Raw genomic sequence first — 23,030 nt, forward strand, 5'->3', positions numbered from 1 at the left:
GAAATACGGTGAGATTCAGGCACTGGCAGGAAGAACAGAAGATAAAAGGGTGTAGAGAGAGATCTTGAGGTACTTTAGGGACCAGGATCAAGTTAAAGTTATGAAGAAGCAGAAAACATTTCATTTACATCAAAGACCTACAGTCAAGGGTGATGAATTCAGTTGATAGTATGAGAAGCAAAAAGACACAGAAAGAATACAGATTGAGATAGCAATGGAGTCACACTAAAGGCATGCTTTACAGTGAGTATCTATCAACCTGCTTCTCTCAGAGATCCAGTTACAGTCTCCATGAGATCACACAGAGCAGCAGAGTGCCCCTGGACAATGTATGACAATTACATCCTTTGACTTTTGGGGGAAGATGATTCGGTTCTTAATAATCAGACCATGCACATTTCAGAAATTGAGAAAATAGAAAAGTGTCAGATATTTTATGGGAAAAAATTTCTCAACCTTCATTTTTTCCCCTCTACTTTATACAGTTAAAATTCCAATGAGAGAGAGAGCATTTTGTTCTGGAACATTCAGTGAGAGTCACTAGCAGAGTAGGCAAAGTCTTCCTGATGACTAAGAATGACACATACCCTTTACAAAATCCAAGCAGGCAAGTCTTTCAGAAATGGATCAAAATGAAGTCCTATATAATAGCTGAGGGGCTTCTCTCTTAACGTTTGAGCAGAGATGTTTTCTCAATATTGTTTGATAAAAGTTTCAGCATGGTTGTCAGAGGAGAAAGCAATAAGGTGATGGCTGCAATAGCCTATAGAACCTAAAGAGAGACAAAAAGACCCTGAGCAGATGGAGTGTAACTAAGGAGACATTGTGGAATGGAAACTATCTGTTATGAAAAAGTGGAGAAGCCTATGGTGAAAGATTCAGAAAATAGGAAAATTAGAATAGATGCTAAGGTGCTATAGGAAAAAAGAGCCCTAAAATACAGGGGCTTGACTAACATAGTAATGTATTTCTCGGTCAAGAAACAGTCTAGTGGTGAGTGGTCCAGATTGGTGGGAGAGCTTTCCAGTCTTCAGTTAATCATTCAGGAACATTGTTTCTTCCATCTTGCTGCTTCTGCAGTCCCTAGGGTGTTGTTCTCATTAATCATTTGAAATTAGATCAAGCTAGAAGGAGAAAGTACAGAGTTCGAGGGCAGGCAATTTCCTTTTAAGCAAATGGTATAGAAGTCGCATACATTTCTTCCACTCACACTCTTCCACTTCCATTGGTGAGAACAAATCACCTATCACTGATCATAACTAGTTGCAAAGGAGGCTGGGTAGTGGAGGCGCTAGCTGAACGTCCATGTGCCAGGTAAAATTCCACTATTAAGGAAGAAGAAAAGAAAGGATTTCTGGTAACCACTAGCAGCATGCCGCACCAAGGTAATCCCTGCTAGGGATTAAATCTCTTGAAAAGTTTGGAAACCCAGGTCAATAATGTCTTTCTCTGAGAGCCCAAAGCCATCTGTGTGGGTTACGAGTCAAAAGGCAAGTCTGTGAAGTCTGGCACAACCGTGCAAATGGAGCCTTTTAGTTACGTCCATAAAACTTCAACTATTGTTGAAATCGTTTTCTGTTTGCTTCATCCCCAAAGATTCTGTGTGGAAGTCCAGAATATTTCCTTTGCTTTTCTAAAAGGCACAATCTAGACCCTCTCTTTTAATGCCCTGAAAGATTAGCTCTGCTCGGGGATATCCTCAAATCTCAGCCTTTTGTTTTTCTCCAGAGCCTTCTTCAAGTGCTCCATTGTTTTTCCTCACAAAGGAACACAAGGCAAACTCTCTCCAAAGGGGCCAAGGACTCTTAGTTCTCTCCTTCTGTCAGGACTTCTTAGGTAGCTCAAAAAGCTTAAATAAATACTGGAATTTATTGACTTATGTAACTTAAAAGCTCAAGGGACAGACTATAGGTACACCTTGATCCGGGGGTTCAAATTATGTCATCAGGATATTATCTCATTCCCTCTATGTCTCTCAATGCTACTTTTCTGAGTGTTGGTTTCCTCCTTTGGCAAGTTCTCATTCATGTTGGCCTCCATGAGGCCAACATGTTGGCATGTTGGCTTTAAGTTTCATAGCTCTGATTGTAGCAGGAAAAGAGAATATACTCCTTTCTCCTCAGCTGAAGCAAAAGTACCCAAGATTGTACATCAGTGGCTCTGATAGGATCACTGGCTCATGTTTGAATTAATCAATGTGACTGTGGAATTGAATGCTTTGAATGGTCAGCACCACATCATAGGGGAAAGCTAAGTCAACACAAATCAGTAGAAAGGAATATCAGGGTGCTGTTAGCAGAAGGGAGCATGGATCCTGGGCAACAAAACAACAACAGATGTCCACTGCCCATTCATTTGCCTATGAAGTTGACAAATCCAAACTGGTCTTAGGATGACTCTTAAATACTTGCCTTTGAATAAAGATGCTCTAAAGCCCTTTAAACTACTTAGTTTCACTGAGTCTTCTTCTTGCAGTCATACTCCAAGTGTTTGTCATTATCATGTCCTCAGGTCTTTAACCCTGAGGGCAGGCATATGCCTTCCTACAAGGACCTACTGATCATGAGTTACATCACAGTAATTGCCATTTTGCAATTATAATTTCTTAAGGTTTTCATTTTGCAGCCCACTTCCATTTTCTGTAACTCCATGCTGTACTTTATTTCTTTTTAAAAAAAATTTATTTATTTTTGGCTGTGTTGGGTCTTTGTTGCTGTGTGCGGGCTTTCTCTAGTTGCGGTGAGCGGGGGCTACTCTTCGTTGTGGTGTGTGGGCTTCTCATTGCGGTGGCTTCTCTTTGTTGCAGAGCATGGGCCCTAGGTGTGTGGGCTTCAGTAGTTGTGGCACACGGCTCAGTAGTTGTGGGTCACAGACTCCAGAGCGCAGGCTCAGTAGTTGTGGCATGCGGGCTTAGTTGCTCCGCGGTATGTGGGATCTTCCTGGACCAGGGCTCGAACCCGTGTACCCTGCACTGACAGGCAGATTCTTAACCGCTGCGCCACAGGGAAGTCCCTGTACTTTATTTATAATGAAATGGATTACTTAAGAAAACTTCATGTCCCATTTAATATAATGAGGGACACCAAAACTAAAGCATCCATAGCAGGAGTAATTTGTAAAGGATTTCAGGAAAGAAAACCTCCTTTATTTCTTAAACAGAATAATAGATCTCTCCAAGATACAATGGAGACTGGTCCTACTGATAGTTGGTTATATACCCTGCCATAGTCTCTAAGGCTTGGAATAGATAAGACGTTTGCCACAGTGATATCAAGATCTTGTTCATATTAATGAGGACTAACCAGGGAGCAGGGAATCCAGTTTTACCATTGTTCTCTTGGAACAAGCTAGATTCGTTGGGACTTAAACAATGTAGCGTAGGGTGAGGTAGTTAATTTAAGACCATAGAATCTGAGACATTTTCCCCAGGATTGAAATTCTACATCTACTACTCACTGCCTGTTTGACCTTAGGTAAGTTACTTGACTTCACTATTCCTTACTTCCTTCAACTGCAAAGTAGAAATAATAATAGTATTGACCTCACAGAGTTGATGTCATGCTTCTATGAGTTAATATGTATAAAATGTTTAGAATAGTGTGAGAACTATGAAAATAAAGTAAGAGCCATATAAATGCATAGTAAGAACTTTATTAGCTATTATTAATTTTTCATGAATATTCATATATAAATATTTAAATAAACAAAGTGAGGGAAGTATTCAGTAGCAAGTTCCTTGAAGAAACAACTGAAGCACAAAACCCACATTTTCTTTTTATGAATCCCACTTAAATTATCCACATCTGAGGAAGAAAGTGGGAATGACATACTAATGGAAAAACAGGCTAACCTAGTTTCACATTTGAGAGGTGGAATAATTTATGGGAAGGCTCTCAAGGCTTCTAAATGCTGCAATCAAATCACTATATGGAGAAAACTACAAAATCAAATTCCAAACAATGAAAACATTAGTTTCTTAATGGAACAGTTCCAACCATCTGGCATTCATATGTTTGCAGGGAGGTTATTGTGCAGACATAAGGACCCAATCCCACCTCTAGGCAAGAAGCTTTCATGAAGGAAGTTTACCCTGGCCATTTGTGGCTGGTTAATATTACCAGAAGAGGTTTTATGGCGTTTTTTGTTTGTTTGTTTTTTTGTTTAAGTGTTCCACTGTTAATGTTTCAAATGCAAACTTTTTTTTCAAGAGAACACAGAAAGAAGGAACTTCAGATATATTTGTAGAGTGCAAAAGAGTGGGTAGGAGATTTCAGCATCTCAGAAATAAGCTTTTTCTTGAAGGCAATTTTTAAAAAGAGGTGCCCTTTTGCATAGGTTGGATTCAGTCTTGATGATAATCTATTATCTCTTCTAAACAGATTTAAATTAAATGCTAGATAATCTTCTCATCATACTTTAACAACTGATTTTGAATGAAACTTGGAACACAGAAAATAATGACATTTCATTTTTCTTTGAATGAACTGCCAATTTTGTTAGCATATTATCTTTTCTCTCTACTATGGAACTTGACCTACTGTTGAAGGTTCATTCATTCACTTAAGATTAATAATCCAACAAGTATTTACTAAGCCTCTACTAAGTGCTAGGTACTGCATGAGACATACCTATTCAATAGAGTATAAAAAGATGAGTTTTTAAGAAATGAAAACAGGTGTGTTATGAAAAGGGCAGTTTGATATAAAATGTTAACAGCATGAGAGATTTTTAAAAAGATAAAAGGAAGAACTGGAAAACAATTTAACATTCAATGTAAATAAAAGCCACATTGGAGTGATTAGAAAGAAAAATATGCTATGGATAATAGAATCAATCATGTGGGTTTCACACTTTATAAGGTCTCCTAGGATGCAGGGCAAAAGATTAAAAAAAGGGCAAAGAGATAAAAATGACAAGAGAGGAACTGAATGGAGAACAGAGAACAAAGAGCCAGTATATTGACAAGGCTGATCCTGAAGGAGACAGAACAAATGAAGCAAAGCCACAATTACATACATAGTAGAAGAAAACTTTCCTGAGCTTATTGTATAAATTTATAAAACGAATTATAAATTTTTTATATAAAGACCTATTTCTGTAGATTTGTAGTTTCTAGGTTACTACATAATTTACTTTTTATTTTTTTGAAGAGAATAGAAAACATTCAAAGATACACAAAGACTAAATATATACTACCCATAAAGCCTTGTTGAGAAATGTAAACATTAGTCCAAGTGCCTGAGGTGTATACCAAGTTGAGAACATTTGAAAATTATTATTAAAATTTTTTATTAAAAAGAAAGAATAAAATAAATTCATTAAGCATCCAGCACCAGAAACTAAGGAGATTTACAAAATAAACCCAAGGAAGTCAGTAGGAAGGATTTAACTATGAACAAAACAACTAATGAGATACACAGCAGAAAATGAATAGCGTTGATAAATCCATCCTAGATCTGTTTCTTTTTTTCATAAAGGTCAAAAAAAAAAAAAATCCTTAGCAAAGCAAATCATTAAAACAAAGCAAAACAAAACAAAAAACATGTAACCTACAGTACTAGGTTAAACAGAGGGGTGAAGACCATAACAATTCCAGTTCAAGCAATTTGAAAATATCAACAAAAAGACTATTATATGACGATCATTGAAAGATAAATAGAAAGCTAAATAGGATAGAAACTGTGGAAGATACTTGTGCAGGTTTGGTCCTATGTAGATGCCGAGGCTGAGGTAGGAGAACAAAGAAAGGGTTTATCGGGGAGTAACATCTATGAAAAGAAAAGGTGGAGAAGAAGGATAGGACAGGGGGAGCTACCAGACCATGATACAGACCCAATAAAGTCTTCACTAGCCCAATACTGACCTTGGGAGCAAAGATGGTTCATTAGAGAAGTCCCTCATTAGACAGAAATGGCTAGGTCCTTGTACCGCCACCCCACCGCTCAGTCATTGGCCATGGTTGACCATGAGAAGAGTGTAATCTTGGCTATCACTTTGCTCATTCATTGGCTCAAGGGATGCCCTAAGAAGAATGTGGTGTCACCTTAAATTGCTGAAGCCGTGGACCATCTGCTAACCACACCCTTTGCAGCAGGTTTGTGAGTTCTTTCTTGGAATGGATTTGAATGGCACATATCCATGTCTGCTGAGCAGGCTCAGCCTTCCTGCTTGTGGAGATGATCAGGAATTCCACCTCTTCCCTCTCCTGTACCAGTTGAAAGAATTACGGAAGGGGGATCGTGTGCATTCAAGTTCATCTTGGAATATATTACGATACTCAGTGTAATTTATCCTTGCCAAAACCTGTCCTTAATGGGTCAGATGCATGACCTGTTAGTCTAAATTTCTACAAGTCAGTTCAGATCTCTCTCTGGGAAAAAGTCCAGTTATTGTTATTGCTGTTTATCTTTTATCAACTTAAGGTCCCAGAAATGGCTTTTAGATAACTTTTCAGAGATATTTTTTTCTAGGTATTTTCTCAGTAATTGGAGATTAATTAACCTCATCAGCAAATTCTGTCCAGGCTCAATTGCTATACTTCCTTCTTTCTGATCACTGTGTATCTTCCCAGGGGTTTTAGAGTATCCCGTGTTACTGTCTCAAACCCCGTATAGTCCCTCTGTACTCTGCAAATTAGCAGTGACTTCTGTGAGGTCACCTCTTGTCTGCAGAGCAATCCTCCGAAGGTTGTGGCCATATTTTATATCAAATTAGTTCCTGTTGTAGGGTTTGTGATCTTTGCATGGCACAGATACAAGGTGGCCAGGGGTCCTTAACAATCATGGATAAGAACTCCATATTTAGTGGGTGTTATAGGCTGAATTGTGTCTCCCCCAAACTCTTTTTGAAGAACTTAAACCTCAGCACCTCAGAATGTGACTGTATTTGGAGTCAGGGCCTTTAAAGGGGTGATTGAGGTAAAATGAGGTCATAGGGGTGGACCCTAGTCCAACAGGACTATCCTCATAAGAACAGATTAGGGCACAGACGAACACAGACTGAGGGGAGGCCAAGTAAAGACATCTGGAGAAAACCACCATCTGCAGGAGTAGGACAGAAGCCTCAGAAGAAAGAACCCTTGATCTTGGACTTCTAGCCTCTAGATCAGTGGGAAAATGAATTTCTGTTTTTTGAACCACCCAGTCTGTAGTACTTTGTTATTGGCAGCCCTGCCAAACTAATACAGTGGGTATCAATGTCAACCAATAAACTTAGATATTCAAGAAGGATTTTTCTATATTTCAGATTAAATTCTTTTCTGGATCTCCCATTCCTCATGGTTGGTGGGAAAACATGAGCTCAGTTCTTTTGCAGTTTTCTTCTTTTCTTGGGGAATTATAGTTACACACCCCTATCTAGGTCAGTTACTCTTCCCGAGTTTTATATAATGGCAACGTGTTGGAGGGGCTTCTCCAGCATCGGTCTGCAGAGGTTGCCTCTGAGACTTCCTTTGTTCAAGTCCACTGCTGATATGTTACCTGTGAGACATGACCATCTGTGACCAAGCTATGCCATGTTCCATCTACCTAAACACATCTTGCAGTCTTTTCTTCTAAGGCAGCTTGCTTTCTCTCCAGCAGAATTGCTGGGAAGCAGGACAGAGGTGCCCTCTGTTCTTGGGATACACAGTCTTTTCTCTGTTGCTCTCACATTCCAAGTATACTTTTTTTCCTTCAGGTCTATGCATACTGTGTATGCCTGTAAATCCCCTTCTCCTAAGAGCTTAGGTTTTCTATAAAGAGTTTTGGCTCTTCTGTTTTCTGTTTTGTCATATACTTTCCAGAGCAATGAGCACAGAACATACGGCTATTCAACAATGAGAGAAGGAAAGTAGAAATACAGGGAGAAGAAAACATGGGAAAAAAGTCTCAAAATATAGTTTGGTCATGTAATTATTATATCCCACTAAAGCCAGAAGACACATACTATTGATTATATAAATATATTTTATGGTTATATAGAATTAGAATCCTAGCCATGGAAAGTCACAGGCTTTTTACATAGGAATAATCTACTGACTTGCTTATTATTAAAAAAACAGTTTTTATTGAAGTATGGTTGATTTACAATGTTGTGTTAGATTCTGGTGTACAGCAAAGTGATCCAGTTATGCATGTATATATATTCTTTTTCATTATAGGTTATTATAAGATATTGAATATAGCTCCCTGTGCTATGCAATAGGAACTTGTTGTTTATCCTGACTTGCTTATTATAGTTAATTTTTCTTAGGACATGTGTAGAGTGTATCTTGGTTTTATACAGGAGTACAGTCATTCTCTGCTCTTAAGGGTTGTAGTGTTTAATATGTTCAGTCACAACAGCAGCCTTCAGAGGATGTGATGGCTGAATATTATTCCATAATAGTTTGTCTTAGAAATATCATTGTATGGATAGATCCAGATAATGACACTTGTGTTTTGAAATATACTATTCAGGTGTAATTTACAAATAATAAGTTACACCAATCTTAAATGTTCAGTTCACTGAGTTTGGACACATACATACACCCATGTTACCACAACACAAAGCAAGATATAGGATAGTTCCCTTACCCCAGGAAGTTCCCTTGTGTGCCTTTTCTGTCAGTCCCCATTCCCTATGCAATCATTGTTCTAACGTCATAGATAAGTGTTGCCTGTTCTGGAACGTCACAGAAATGAAATCATATAGTATGCACTGTTTTGGATCTAATTCTGCTCAGCATATTTTTGAGGTTCATCCGTACTGCTGTGTATATCAGGAGTTTGTCCCCGGTATTGCTGACCAGTCTTCCATTCACGTCATTATTTTTTTTTAACCTGTGGAATTTACTCTGCTTCTGGCAGAGTAAATGTTGTCAGAGAAATGAGGGGGGATTGGCAGAGGCATTCAGTGCAATGTGACCAGTAGAGTTTGTGCAAAGGTGTAACACGCCCACTTCTGGCGAATGCCCACTCTAGAGGGCAGGTCATCAGAATCTCTACTTTTCTCAGATCAATCCACAATCTAGGCTATAGGGTGTCATTGAACCCCTGAGATTACAGTCAAAGTGTGTATGAATATATATATATTAGTTAAGCCAAGGTAACTGAGAGATTCCCCAAGTTTAGTGGCTCAAAGAACAAAAAATTTCTTTTTCACATAAATGTCCAGAGAGATGTTCACATCAGTAGAGAGGCTGTCCTTCATGTGGACAGGAGTGTCCTTCAAGCGTCAGGAGTCACGGCTGCCTGTCATCTTCCATCCGTGGCTTCCAAGGTTGGTGTGGGTATTGCCATCCCATCAACAGAAGGGACAAAGAACCTGAGGGAGCACACCTGAGAGGAGTTTTTGGTAGTCCTACAATCAGCAGAAGTCACTTATGCTCAAGTTATCCTGGAGACAACTCAGTTACGTGGCCTCGATTAATCGCAGGAGAGGCTGGGAAATCTAATCTAGCTGGTGCCCCAAAAGGAGAGAATGGATATTGCAGTTGCTTCTGCTACAATATGTATACCTACGTTTACCTGTAAAGCAGTCTCATAGCTTTGATTCAGTTCTGAAGGGGGTCCACATCCAAAAATGTTTCAGAGCCTTCTGTTAAGGGACCACTACCCCACTGCTTCTTCCACCTTGCTCTAGGAGGTATAATAGGTATCAAGTCAAAACAACAGAAATGACATAAGATACACATGACTTGGGAAAACCCCTGTCCCACTTTTGCCCAGAGTGGCACAATACTGCGCATATTCCCTGGAACACTCATTGCAGGTCTTGAGGCAGACATCACATCAACTACTAGAACTCACAAGAATCCAGCATATTAGAGTCGGCCGTATTTTATTTGAAAGAAAAGAGCAGACTCTTTTATGGTTTGTACTTTTTGCACCGTTTGTAAGAAATTCTTCTCTACCCTGAAAAGATGAAGATATTCTAAAAATCTGGAAGTTTTACTTTAGGTCTTCACATCATTAGGAACTTACGTTTGTTTATAGTGTGAGGTAGGTATCCCATGTTGTTTCGGAAATATATTTAGAGAATGCTAAAGAGAACTACAGAGAACATCTTCGATGTACTATTTTACGTGGGCTTATCTCATTTACGTGTGCTTCTGTTTCTGAACCTGCCATTCTCTTTCATGAGATTATTTACCAGTCTCTGCACCAATCCTACATTGTTTCAGTTGGTGAAGCTTTAGAATATTTTGATACCTGGAGCGACAATTTTCCCTCTTTATGCTTCTTCAGAATTGTCTTAGTTATTCTTGGCCTCTTCCACTCCCACATGACTCGTAGAATCACTTTGTTAAGGTCTATGAAAAACCCTATTACAATTTGGAGTAGATTGCACTCTGTTTATGGAGTCCTCTCGTCCATGAACATGATATTATCTATCGATTTATTGAGGCCTCTTCATGTACTTCAATAAATTTTTATAATTTTCTACATATAGTAAATACAGATACTATACCTTTCTTTTAATTTTTATTCAAGTTATAATAAAAATTTGTTGCTACATAAGTGAGACCTTCAAACATTTATCATTTATAATGGACTATGGCTTCATTGTACATTGATCTTTTATTCAACAATGTTGCTAAACTCTCTTCTTTGTTCTACTATTTTATTAGATTTGCCTGAATTTTCTCAGAAGACAATTATATCATCTACAAATCACTTTTTTCTTCTTTTCCACACCTTATATCTTCCAATTTCTGTGTGTGTGTGCGCGTGTGTTATTATCTTGGCAAGGTGCTTTATTACAATGTGGAATAGAAATGGTAAAGTGATCCTCGTTTTCTTTCTTACTTTAAAAGGAAAATGTTTAATGAATTAACATTAAGAATAATGCCTCTAGAATTAGGTTGTTGGTAGCAACTCTATCATGTTCAGGAAATTCCTCCCTTTTCTAGTTTGTTGAGATTAAGAAAAATGAGTGGCAAATTTCTTTACATTTTCTAATATGAAGCCATTCTTACATTATGGTATCAGCCTGATGTGCTTGTGATGTATTTTTTAAAAACACATTGCTGAACTTGGTTTGATTATATGTAAGAATAAAATTTTTTATTCCTTTTGAGATTGGTCTAGAATTTTCCTTTCTATTTTGTTTTTGTTTTGTTTTTTTTGCGGTACGTGGGCCTCTCACTGTTGTGGCCTCTCCCGTTGCGGAGCACAGGCTCCGGACGCGCAGGCTCAGCGGCCATGGCTCACGGGCCTAGCTGCTCCGCGGCACGTGGGATCTTCCCGGACCGGGGCACAAACCCGTGTCCCCTGCATCGGCAGGCGGACTCCCAACCACTGCGCCCCCAGGGAAGCCCTTCCTTTCTATTTTAATGTCTGATCTTGGCATCAAGATTTTATTAGCTCATAAAATAATTGGGGTGCTTTCCTTCTTTTTCTCTGAAATCATTTGAATAGAGATTACCTATGAAGATTTGGTAAATCTTTGCCACCAAATATTTGACCCTTTTTGTAGGTAGATTTAGAAATATGAATTTAATTTATTCAATAGTTACAAATATATTCATGTTTTTAATTTGTTTGACTCAATAAAGTTTTGTAATTTGCATCTTATTAAAAAGTATCTATTTCAGCTAAGTTTTAAAAATGTTCACAACATTCTGTTAGTATTAGAAAAAAAGTCTCGAAACTATAGTTATAGTTTCATTCACAGTCTTGTTTCTTTTCTCTCTTTCCTCACTATCAGTCTTACTAGAAATTTACCAATTTTATTATTGTTTTAAGAACTTTTTGTTTTGTGACCCTTTCTATGAGTTTTTGGATATTTAGGTCTATTTTTAGCTCTAAAATTATACATGTAACACACATATATGGTTTTTTCTTCATTTTCTTCCCCCCTCCCCTTCTGTTTTAGATCAAAGGCTTTTTATTTGGGTGAGGGAAACTACAGGAAAAGGATTTGCTCACCCTTGATCTACTTCAGACACTACCCAGATTATTCATGCAGAAATAGGTGATAAGAAAAAGGTGAGCAAACAGTGCATTTAGGGCTTTCATTTCATTGTAGTCTGGTCCTCATACAGGGCTGCTGCACACACAATCCCGTCTTCTACTCTCTGTTCCTAGAGTCTCTTTATGCCACTTCTACCCTGAAGAGTGTTATTTTATTTTATGCTATTTTAGTTTTACTACATTGGGCTGACCTCACCCACCTCTGCCGCTGGCCTTTTAAAATAGACACGTTTCCTAAGGAGAATGATTTCTTTCCAGTCAAGGGGAAAAACAGCAGCGAGGCATAAATACCCCCATTTTAACAAGGAAGAAACCTCTGCCTGAGAGGCACCTGAAAAATTTTCCCAAGCAGGCTGAATTCTCTCAGGGTATTGTTTCACCGGAATACATTCTCTGCATCAGTCTCTACATTAACAGACTGGAGGGAAAGTTTCCAACAGATCTTTTTGCTGATAGGTTTGATTACTCTCTAGTAGAAAATTTCAAAGGCTTTTTGCCAGACGGAAGGGAATGTGGGAAGGCAGAGGGAACTGGCATGACCAGCAAACCCTTCTGAACAAATAACAGAGCCAAAAGTAGTGACAGCCAATGTTTCAATCCTAAATGCTCTGCAGATTATAGTCCTTGGACCACTAGATAACAGCAATAATCTGACAAAGTCTACAGTTATCAAGATATTAATGTAAACTGTACTTGAAATACTCCTCATTCAAATTCTCTTCATTTTGCTGAAAATATTTTTTCTCACGTTTGACAGCACCAGCTATCTTTGGGCCTCTGGCTCTGGTGAAGTCATTTGAAGAAACAGATCTAGAGAAACATTGCTTGGCAGAGGATAAGAGAGAAAGGTTAGGACAGAAAGCATTAAGATGACTATCCAAGAAATGGAATCAGTTTGATTGGCAGGAGGGCCACAGACAGATAAAAACATTAAAGAAAGTATATCAAGGTATCTTTCTGCATCTCTATTGAAATAACATCACCTACTGTTGGGTTTGAAGAAGCCTGCTCAAATATATTATCTTACTTTGTTAAAGGCAACCTGGAACCTGATAAAATAGACTTTATTAGTATTATTATCCCATTTTACAGATGAGAAAACTGGCTCGTTTGGAACACAATACTAGTTTTGATGGATTAATCTCTGTGCTGAACTGGATTCTGTATTGGATTTCATTTTCTCTCTCCTTTTACACTGGGCATACAACCTACAGTTGATTTTAAAGTTATTAAACAAAAACTGGGTGAAGAGCAGTCTCATTCAGACAGGTCCGCATGTGTCAGGGAGACAGGTCTGTCCAGGCTGACCTTGTACTTTGCTCTCCAGTTCATTCTAGGCCATCGTAGGACAAATAAAGAGGAAAGAAAGTTTTTTTAAAGCCAATAACTTGGAACTCTTGAATACACGTCTTGCGTGGACAGAACTCCTCATTTGATGTTAGAAAGGATCACAGAGTAGTTAAGGCAGTTACTATATAGTCAAAGCAGAAGCCACCATATTCCTTAATATGGTAAGAGGTAAAATCAATATCCTGGGAAAAGATTCAAGCTGAGTGGTAGGCAAGAAACTCATTTGCACTTTATCTTTGATTTATGAGGAAGGGTGAAAGATTGAAATAATTAATTTGTAAATTAATTATTTGATACTATTTATTGCTATAGTTAATATAATAATTTAATTATTTTAAATAAAATTTTAAAAGATTCTTTTTACTAGATGTAGAAGTTTTGGTATTGAGAAACCCGACAGTAAATACAAAGAGCGTGTAGTAGAAAGAAGACAGGAAAATGAGCTAAGTGATTTTTCTGAGGTGGGTAGAGCTATGGTGCAAAACAAAAGTCCCTTTCAGTATAGTCTTTCTTTTCTTACCAATATGTGCTTTTTATTATATTTAGATTATATAGTGGACATTTTCCTATTTGTCCTGGTATCTTTCCTTAGAGTTTAAGATCAGCTCTCATTATTTTTGCGATAAGAGTTTTTATATGCATTTCTGCATGCTGTAAATGAACATATTAGCACCGTGCATGTATTAAAATTTCTATTTTTTCACATTTTAATGGATTATTATAAAAGAAATGATAAATTGGTAGGAAAGGAGAGGACGCAGAGTTCTTTAAGGCTGATTTTTTAACAAAGGGGATTTGCTACATTGTTTGAAAAAGGAAACAGCTTGAGAGTAATGGATGAGCAGTCAGGGTTTAGCTTTGAGCGCCCTTTGAAAACCGCAAGACGAACTCAATCAAGGTTCGAAGCAGTCACTTGCGGGCGACGGTCACGTTCTCTTCCAGGCAGACCTCACTGTAAGCTTGAGACGTTTCCATCCCCACCAAGAATTCTTCCCCTCCCCGCCCTGTGCGGCTTCCGGTGACCTCCCATTTCTGCGAAGCCCAAGGTTACCGAGTGACTGCCACCAACGCAGCCCTCCCTCCTGGTTCTGCGTTTCTTTCTTATATGTACTTGTATCAGTCCTGCCAAGTTCCCTGACATACTGCTGTCGTAGACCCCACGTGCCGTTTAGAGTTTGCCCAGTTTTTACTCGTAAGCTGCTACTTTTGTTGTGTCGCGGCTTTAGCAGTGGAGCTAGAGGCAGAGAATTGCCAACACTCCAGGAAGCCAAGGGTGGGAGGTGGGTAGGGGGTGGCGCGGCTGGAGAGCCCCCGGTGGACCGGGTGTTGTTCCAGAACCTGGGCGAATCTCTGTGCCCGCCACTTTCCCGAGAACCATCCCCAGGCCTTAGTCCTGCGCCGCTCCCAACCACACCTCCAGGTGTGTATTCCCCGCCCTTAATTACTCTTCTAAAATTGATAGTTTGCACTTGCAAAGTTACACTGGGAAAGCGGAAGAGAAATTTATAATCATGGATATGGAGAACTAGGGGAGCACAGTCACACTTGCTTTGGTCTGCAGACCCAGGCAATCGAAAACTCAGAAATGGAAACGTGTGCACCTTTCCGGCAGCAAAATTGACTCTGCGTTCTTTGCAGCCTCGACTTGAAGGCTGCACTGGGAGAAACTCTGTGCCTCCGGGAAAGTTTGGAAACGGAACTACGAGAGAGGCCAGACATCGGAGATTTTGCGGGCCCTGCGATGTCTTCCAGAGCTTTTCAAGTGGGGAGAGAAGAGCGACGAAATGAAAATGCAACGTGTAGGAGAGGCCGCCCGAGTCCCGCAAGTTGCCGGTCGCAGAGGTGAGCACGGGAGCGGGTGGGGATGGAGATCCGGAGCTGGAGGCCGTGGGTCTCCAGACGCGGGTGGGTCCCCAGACGCGGGTGGGTCCGATCCGGGTGGGGGGCGGTGGGAAGATGATGAATGGGAGGCTTGGGCTACCCTCCGCCCCCGCCCCTGCAGGCGGGGCGGGGAGTCCGGCAACTGGATGGGGGAGGAGGAGCACAGAGGGTAGGGGCTCTGGGGGCGTCGCGCCAGGTAAGGGAATGAGCCAGGGGGAGGGAGTCGGGGGTGTGGGAGTTGCTGACTTGTGCTACGTGGAGCCTGCAGAAAAGAAAGAAGGCGGAGGAAGAAGGGGGCAGGCGTCCGCCCTGCTCCCGCGGCCCTCCCTCGGCGCCCCCCTCCCCCGCCGCCCTGCCAGCGCGCCAAAGCCGGAGCAGTCGGGGCCGAGCGGCGGCTGACGCTCCCGGAGCCGCGACGCCCCTGTCCCCCAGCGGAGCCTGCCGGGATCTCGGGCGGCCTGGGCCCCGGCGCCGCCGAGCCCTCCCCGGCCTCCCGGCCGCGCGCGCGGGTCCCCGGCGGGGTGGGCGCAGGGGGCGGCCCCGCTCCGGGCGACGGCCGAGGGGCGGGCGGAGGGCCGGGCTCGGCGGGCCGCGGGGCGGGGGCTGCGGGGATTGACCGCGCAGCCTGAAGCCAGCCCGGGGGCGGCGGGAGCCGGACGCGCGGCGGCGACGGGCGCAGGTAAAGGGACTGGCGCGGCGCGGGGTGGCGCGAGGGGACGGTGCCTTCTGAGCGCGGAGCCAGCTTTCGCCGGGTCCCTTCCGCCGCCAAACGGCGCGCTGGGATCGCGCTGTCCTGCGGCAGACGGGCTTTGTGGCTGTGTGTGTGTGTGTGTCTGTGTGTGTGTACGCGCGCGCCTGTGCCGGGTGTGGGTGGGTGTGCATGCTCGCGGGCCGACCTGCAGGAGGCGAGGCGCTCTTGGCCTCCCCAGCCAACCAGTTGATCGAGCCCCGGGAGGGAAGTGGCCGCAGCCGCCCGGGCCGCCACCCCTCCCGTCTCCCAACGGGGTCAGCGCTCCCCGGGGCCCACGCTGTGCCCCGTGCCAGCGGCCGGGACCCGCCCAAGTGACACGTAGGTGGTCTCCGGTTACCTGGGTCTGGGTGGGGGCCCGAGCTGGCAGGCGGGAGGCGCTCAACATTACCCCCAAGCCGCGTCCCGGTGGACGTGGACCGCCGGGGGTCCCCGCGACCCGCAGCGCCGAGCTTCCCCACCACTTGCTTCTCACCGGCCACGCAGCGGTCTCTCCCCGCCTGAGGACTTTAAACTTAAGTTTCTGTCCGGACGTCTAACAGACACGTTTATCAAGTAACTGGGGACTCTAAAGCAAGGGAGGGACCTGGCTTTGAGTTGGTGGTTTTGAAATAGACGGGCTCGTTGTGTGTGTGTGCGCGCGCGCGTGTGCGCAGGACTAGTTTGTTGTGAATGGATTTATCATTTATTCTTGTTTTTCTTTGCTGCCATTTGGACTTTGATGTGTAAGAATGACGGTATCCAGGACTTGGTGCTGCCTTCAGTCCGGGGCCTGAGATTGCTGCTTTCTGCTGCTACTTCTCTTTTTTTTGTTGTTGAAATCTATGGAGGTTTCCTAAATGTGGGTTTCCAGTGAGCGCTGGCTTGTTAAAGTTTCTCTATGAACGCGTTGTTTCCCATTGGAATAGATACATATTTACAAACATGAATCTTGAAAACAGGTGATTGCAGTTATGAGAGCAAAATCCTCTATTCCTTCGGGCTTTAACAGTCCGTGATTTTCACCTATTTGCATTAAGTGTCGTTTGCCCAGCCTAAACATAACTGTGAAGCAGGAGGTCTGTTATTCAAAGCTTGCAATTCGGGTTAGAGGGAGACCGTGCTGGTTTAAAACTAAGTTCTTTTTCCTAAGAAACTATTTCCTTGTCAAAGAAGAGTAGTAAGCCCCAAGGAAAAAGGGTGTGTACTGAAATTTGGACCGAATTAAATTGCATTAACACACACATGCATAATGTCATCCATTTGTTTCCGCCCTTGATTCTCCAATTCTGGGGAGGCCGGAGCATATTTGCCCCAAAAGCAAAATTGTGAATAACGATCAGCATTATTAAGGCTGCATTTTTCTTGATACCATTTAATTTGAGGATAAAGAAGCCAAGTAGCCAGAGAAAGAGGTAGTGTGTGGCGGGAAGGCCGGGCTGAGGGGCCAGGCAGGAGGACTGGGTTATCATAATCTGATCCCACAGACACACCACGTCCCCTAGTGGTGCGACTTTAGCCGGTTAGGTCAGCTGGTCCTCCTTCTTGGTGTACTCATCTGGAAAATGGAGGGGTTTGATCATCTCTGCTGTTCCTTCCAGCTCCCCCCACAACACTACAAACTGGAGGGTGGTTATCCCATGTTAGAACAGTAGGGAGAGAGTAGAGGGAAGTGTCAACTGTTAGTCTGGGAGGTAAGGGGGAGGGCAGGAAGGCCAAGAGGGTTGAGGAAAAGCAGCAGTGGGAGATGCCTGGAGGGGGAAGAACCTGGAGCTGGGAGTGGGTTCTCCTCTGTTTTTTCTTTCCTCCTGCACAAGGACATCAATAATACCACCCTACCCCACCCCAGTCAGTCTTCCACTACCCGTATTGTTTAAAGTGGGTGAGCTACTTAACGTTAAAATTGACTTGGAGTCTGTAGTCTGACCTGGCCAACTTCCCATTTGCATCGTTGTCTCTCAAGAGATGAGCTGCAGCTCAGTGCTGAGCGCACTCAGTGGATCTCAGAAATCTCTGCGAGTGATGGGAAAAGTTACCAGACGTGGGAATGTAAGTGGCAGCCCTTTCAACACCTGAGTTTGAAACGTCTGTTTTTATTTGAAGCTAATCTTTTCTGAAAAGTAATTTGATTTAAAAGAAGATTCTACCACAGACTTCTCAAGGTTTTACTGAATCTGTTCTGACTGTTAGACCTACTGGAAAATTCAAAGCAAGTAAAACTCTCACTTGCTAAGTCTTTTTGATACATAGTGACAGTCAGTCTGAGGTTCATGATTTTTAGGCAGGAGAATCTTATTTCAAATGCTTAGTAAGGAAAGTTGCAACCTGAGTGGAATAGACTGTATCATTTTCACTGGGACGCTCAAAGGGTCCAAATAACAAGACCTGAGATTTAGTTTGAGGTCACGATTTTAATATCTGTGCTTGATGTGTGGCCTGTCTCCCTTTTCTTTAATTTTTTTTTTTTTGGTACCTATATGCATACACACTTGAGGAACATGGTGTATTTTAAAAGTGAAGTGTGATGTAATAAAACTTGGTTTAAAATTTGAAAGCTTGCTCTGGCCTTGCTAACTCAGCATCTTATTTGGTTTCTAATGTTTACATACCACGCTATGTTCCAAATCCCTGCAGTGTTATTTAGCTGTCTCATGGAGAGCTATCATGGATGCCTTAGAAAGTTGGGAGAAAAGGAGGAAATTTTAATCGGATAAGCAGTTACTGCATTCCTTCGACGGTGGCAGATACAAGGATGAGAGAAAGGAGGCTCTAGAAAGAGCTGCAGTACAGAGGGAAAAGATGCAGCTAACTTCAATATATAGCAGCTGGGTTGCATAACTAGGCGGCAGCTGTAGAATCTAAGAAACTTGGCATGCCAGGCAATGGAAAATTAAATTCTGTCTCTGGGGCAGACTTCACAAAAGGGACTTGAAGGATGAAAATGATGTGTCTCTTAAAAGATGAATGGTGGGGAGTGAACTATGTAGTTGGAGTCTGGAGTAATGGAGGCTGGAAAGATACAAGGCGATAAATTGTGGGGACCTTGGCTGTTATTTTAAGGAATTGTACTACCTAGGGACAGGGAGGGGGAAGTACAGTTTAACCCCACAACGCAGGAAGGCACTGAGTCACAAGTACTGGGCATAGAGAGGACTGAAATGATTGAGAGGTGCCTGGGCCCTGATTCCATCACATACCCTCGTAACTCATGCCGAGTGAGTTTCAGGGCGCTGCTGCCAGCTTATCCAGATTATAGAAAGGTTACAGAATAAAGAATATGCAGTTTCTTCGCCCGTATTGCCCCCAAATTGATAGTGGCCTTTTGAGAAATATAATTTAGTGAAAATTAATGATGTTATTGTGTTACATCTGGACCTTGCGAGGCCCTTGAAGCATGTGGGTTAAAATTGCTCCCCAGGCTCAGAGCTGACCAAGAAAGCATTGTTTTGTTTTTGTTTAGGGAAGGGCCTGCTAGTTAATGCTAATTGAAACGTGACTCTCATGGCAACCGACATTCTTGACTGTGTGTATGTTATACATAGTATTTCACAGCGGTTGAATATTTGCAGCACAGAAGAGAATTATTATTAGTTCAGAAATGGGGTTAACGCCCTTGTAAAAGGTAAGGGGGTGATGTTGGGGAGAAGGGAGAAGCACCCTTGGTGTTGCAGTGAGGGCTGACACACCACGAAGATCCTTTATTAAGTTTAACCTCCAATAGAAGTAGCTCGCCCAGTGCCGGAGACGAATACTTCTCTGGGAACCTCCTTTCTGGTCATCTGCCTCTTTTGTTGTTGTTGTTGTTCTTTCCCGTAACTGTCCAGAGAGAAGGTGTATAGCTCATTATCTCTCAGACAGGAAGAATCTCTGTGGACTCCATTTGGGAGAGACTTCCAGCAACTCTGGAGGTTTCCTCTCACACCGCGATACCTCTGTGTCAAAGGTGGGAGTGGGTGGCCTTTCAGCTGCATGTCAGAGGTGCAGCTGATTTGAGTAAGTCTTCTAATTGCCTTAGAATCTGGAGGTGCTGGGCTAATAAGGAGACAGATGATGAAAGGAGATTAGGTCAGCTGCTTTTTACTGTCTTCTGAATACAATTTGAATGATCCTCCCAGCAGTTTGTTTTATCTTCTGCAAGGGAACTTGGGTTTGGCACGTTTAATCAATTAATTAAATTAGTTAAGTTGAAGTAACTCAAAGTTTTTTGGTTTTTTTAGGAGGGGGGGAGGGAGAGTGCTGGTTTTGGTGATTTTATTTAAATTCCCTGGCTTTTTTTTTCTAGCAGGTTGGTATGATTTCAGAGTAATGTTGTTGTTACTATTATTGACCTGGGGGTGTGGGGCAAAGAAAATTGTCTCAATCCTTGGACGTTGGCTCCTGTCATCTGATCAGTACTGTAGAAACTTCAACTTTGAAGCTCATGTAACATTCAAATTTCTTTCAGAAATGAGAGGACTGTTTTACTACATGTGTGGATTTAGGCTATAATTTATTTGATTTCTGTGGTACTGTTTTTAAAAAAAGTGGTGTAAGGACAGGGCAGACTCTTAACTTTAGTCCAGTGCTAAAACAAATAACGTGTAAGCCTGAATGAGGTAGATCAGGTTGTGTTTGTTTTATTTAATATGGAGATAAAGGAAAGGGATTTCAGAACCAGCCTCTTTCTCTGAAAGAGAGAAAGTTGGACTAATAAAACCTGGTTATGGATCTCTTTGGGGTGGGATTTCCAAGGTTGAAACTGTTGTTAAAGGAGCTCTTGTTCATTATGGCCATGGTGTGTGCCTTGGCTTCTTAAGGTTTAGGATTCACTGTACAGAGAGGGCTACTGTGAACCATTCCTTTTTAGCAAGTTTTCTTTTTTCCCATTTTCTTAAATCTCAGAACAATAGACTGGATTCGATTTCATGTAAGTCTGCTATACTCAACTTTCTTCCTCTATGTTTAAGCGGTTCTTCTTGACCAATCCCCAAGCTGCCTTCATTCTGAAACTTGGCCCTAACAGAAGGATACTTCTGGCTCTTTGGAAGGAGCAATGATTTGGTGGCAGAGGAAACAAGTTCTGTTCTACCCCTAGCAGCACTGAACTGACCGTCTCCTATAACCCAAGCATTGTGCTAGGTGCTAGATGGAGGCAGGGAGGGGGGATGAATAAGGCAGGATTCCTACCCTCCAGCAGGAGCTGAGCTTACAGACATATTAACAAATGATGATTGCAATTCAGTGTGACAGGGCGATAAGCTCAGGGCACTGTGGGAGCACCAAGCAGGGGCACCTGACCCTCAGGGGCATGGGGTGGGGGTGAGGGTGAGGGAAGGCTCCTAGGAGATTAAGATCTGGGAGGGACCTAGGAGATAAAACAAGAAACACAGAAGAGAAAAAGGTAATCAAGATAGAGGAAATCAAGGGGCTTTTAATTTCCAGTGTTGTTATTGCTGAATGAGTTGAAGTTCCATTCTTTTTTTTTTCTTTTTTTTTTTTTTTGCGGTACGCGGGCCTCTCACTGTTGTGGCCTCTCCCGTTGCGGAGCACATGAACCCGTGTCCCCTGCATCGGCAGGCGGACTCTCAACCACTGCGCCACCAGGGAAGCCCAATTCTTTTTATATCTATAAAATGAGAATAGGCACTGATATTATCTGGTTGCTAATTCTAGTTTTCGTTTACTTGTTCCTTAATCTTTAATTTGTTCATTTATTGCAGATGCAGTAGATATTTGTTGCACACCTACAAGGTACTGGGGAACAGTAGGAAACAAGACACAGAAGGTCCCCTCTCTCGAGGAGCTTGCATTCTATCATATTATGTTCATGACTGAAGTTCTTCTGAAACATCTTCAGACATGGAGCATGTTTGTTGAGTTTCAACTTTAGGAATGTTTTCTTCAAACTAGGCCCAGTGTTTTCAGGTCAGTTAGCTTTTCTTAACAAAGTGAGAAGAGATGGATCCTGGTATTCTCATTTTCGTTTTATAAACTTGAAACATTTTTGCCCAGATTTACCTCTTAGTTGTCAAGTCTAGAGATAGACGTAACTGTGTCTTATCTGTAGCCCTTGCTTCCTTCTCATTTCAGATATTCTAACTTTTGACGCAATTTGTGTTTGAGGCTCTATAGTCAGTTGATAACTTGCTTCCTAGAATAATCCAAACCTAGCCTTGCTGGGAAGTCAGACCTATTTTGAGGTTATGCCACAGTGAACTCTGCTTGGTTAATGCATTTTACTTATCCTGTTTAAGTCACTCGGCTATGAACACAGTAGAAAGTGTTCTCACCAGAAGATAGCTGCATTCATTTATAGAAAGATGGGGGTTTTGTAATGATTCAAATGATACAGATGTGTCTAAAGGAAATGTAATATCCCTCTGCTCTTTCTAGCTTACCCATCTGGTGTAACCAACCCCTCTGTCATGAATTTGTTACGTAGCCTTCCATAATTGTACTTCTGCTTATACAAACCTAATGTTTGTGTTTATATATATTGATGCATGTGGGGTATGTGTCTGTGCGTGCATGTGCTCTCTCTTGCCTCTTTTCGTTTTGGAGAGGCTGTGATTGAGATTGCCACCATGGGCCAGACGTTTGAGGGCCCAGGAGCCTGCATGGCTCTTCCTGAATTGGTGCAGCGTGCTATGAGGAATTCCCTGGCAGTCCAGTGGTTAGGACTCCACGCTTTCATTGCAGGGGGCACGGGTTCAGTCCCTGGTCGGAGAACTAAGATCGCACAAGCCGTGTGGCCCAGCCAAAAAAAAAACCAAAAACAAACACAAAAAAGGGTTCTTGTCCCAGAGATGGGAAGGTTGGGCTATTATGAATGGGAAAGAAGAAAATGATTTCCAGCTGCGTGACAACCAAGACAACAAATATCATTGCCCCAGAATGTTATTTCCACCAGGACTCTGCTTCATCCGGGTGTCTGGTGAGGGAAGGCGAGGCATTTAGAAGCACGTGGTGGGTATCTGCGAACCTTTCGTTAGGTGCAAAGCAAGGCAGCTGGGGAGGGCCTATCAACTGCTTCTAGAGCAGAGCAGATAGGGGGAGTTACTCATTATAGGCAGGTTTCGTCATGGGAGCATTAAACGAGGCCCCCCTAGCAGTCGGCAATCAGCAGGTGATAAGGATGGAGAGTTTTTAACCCAGGG

General features: G+C 42.3%; 1 protein-coding gene across 2 annotated transcripts in view; it reads left to right on the top strand.

Moving 5' to 3' along the window:
* The first annotated feature begins 15,535 nt into the window (after nt 1–15,535).
* The window catches only part of LPAR1 (lysophosphatidic acid receptor 1), a 162,612-nt gene continuing 155,117 nt past the window's right edge, over nt 15,536–23,030 (top strand). The window contains exon 1 of one of the 2 annotated variants that reach the window (XM_027105234.1): nt 15,536–15,846. The gene's annotated coding sequence lies outside the window, so the exon portion shown is untranslated. Of the gene's footprint in view, nt 15,847–16,016; nt 16,237–23,030 lie in introns of those variants that run through there. The other variant, XM_027105233.1, reaches the window with a different exon arrangement.

Source organism: Aethalodelphis obliquidens, unplaced genomic scaffold (genome assembly GCF_003676395.1).
Source record: "Aethalodelphis obliquidens isolate GAN/ISIS:26980383/991018 unplaced genomic scaffold, ASM367639v1 scaffold7, whole genome shotgun sequence".
Lineage (NCBI taxonomy): Eukaryota > Metazoa > Chordata > Mammalia > Artiodactyla > Delphinidae > Aethalodelphis > Aethalodelphis obliquidens.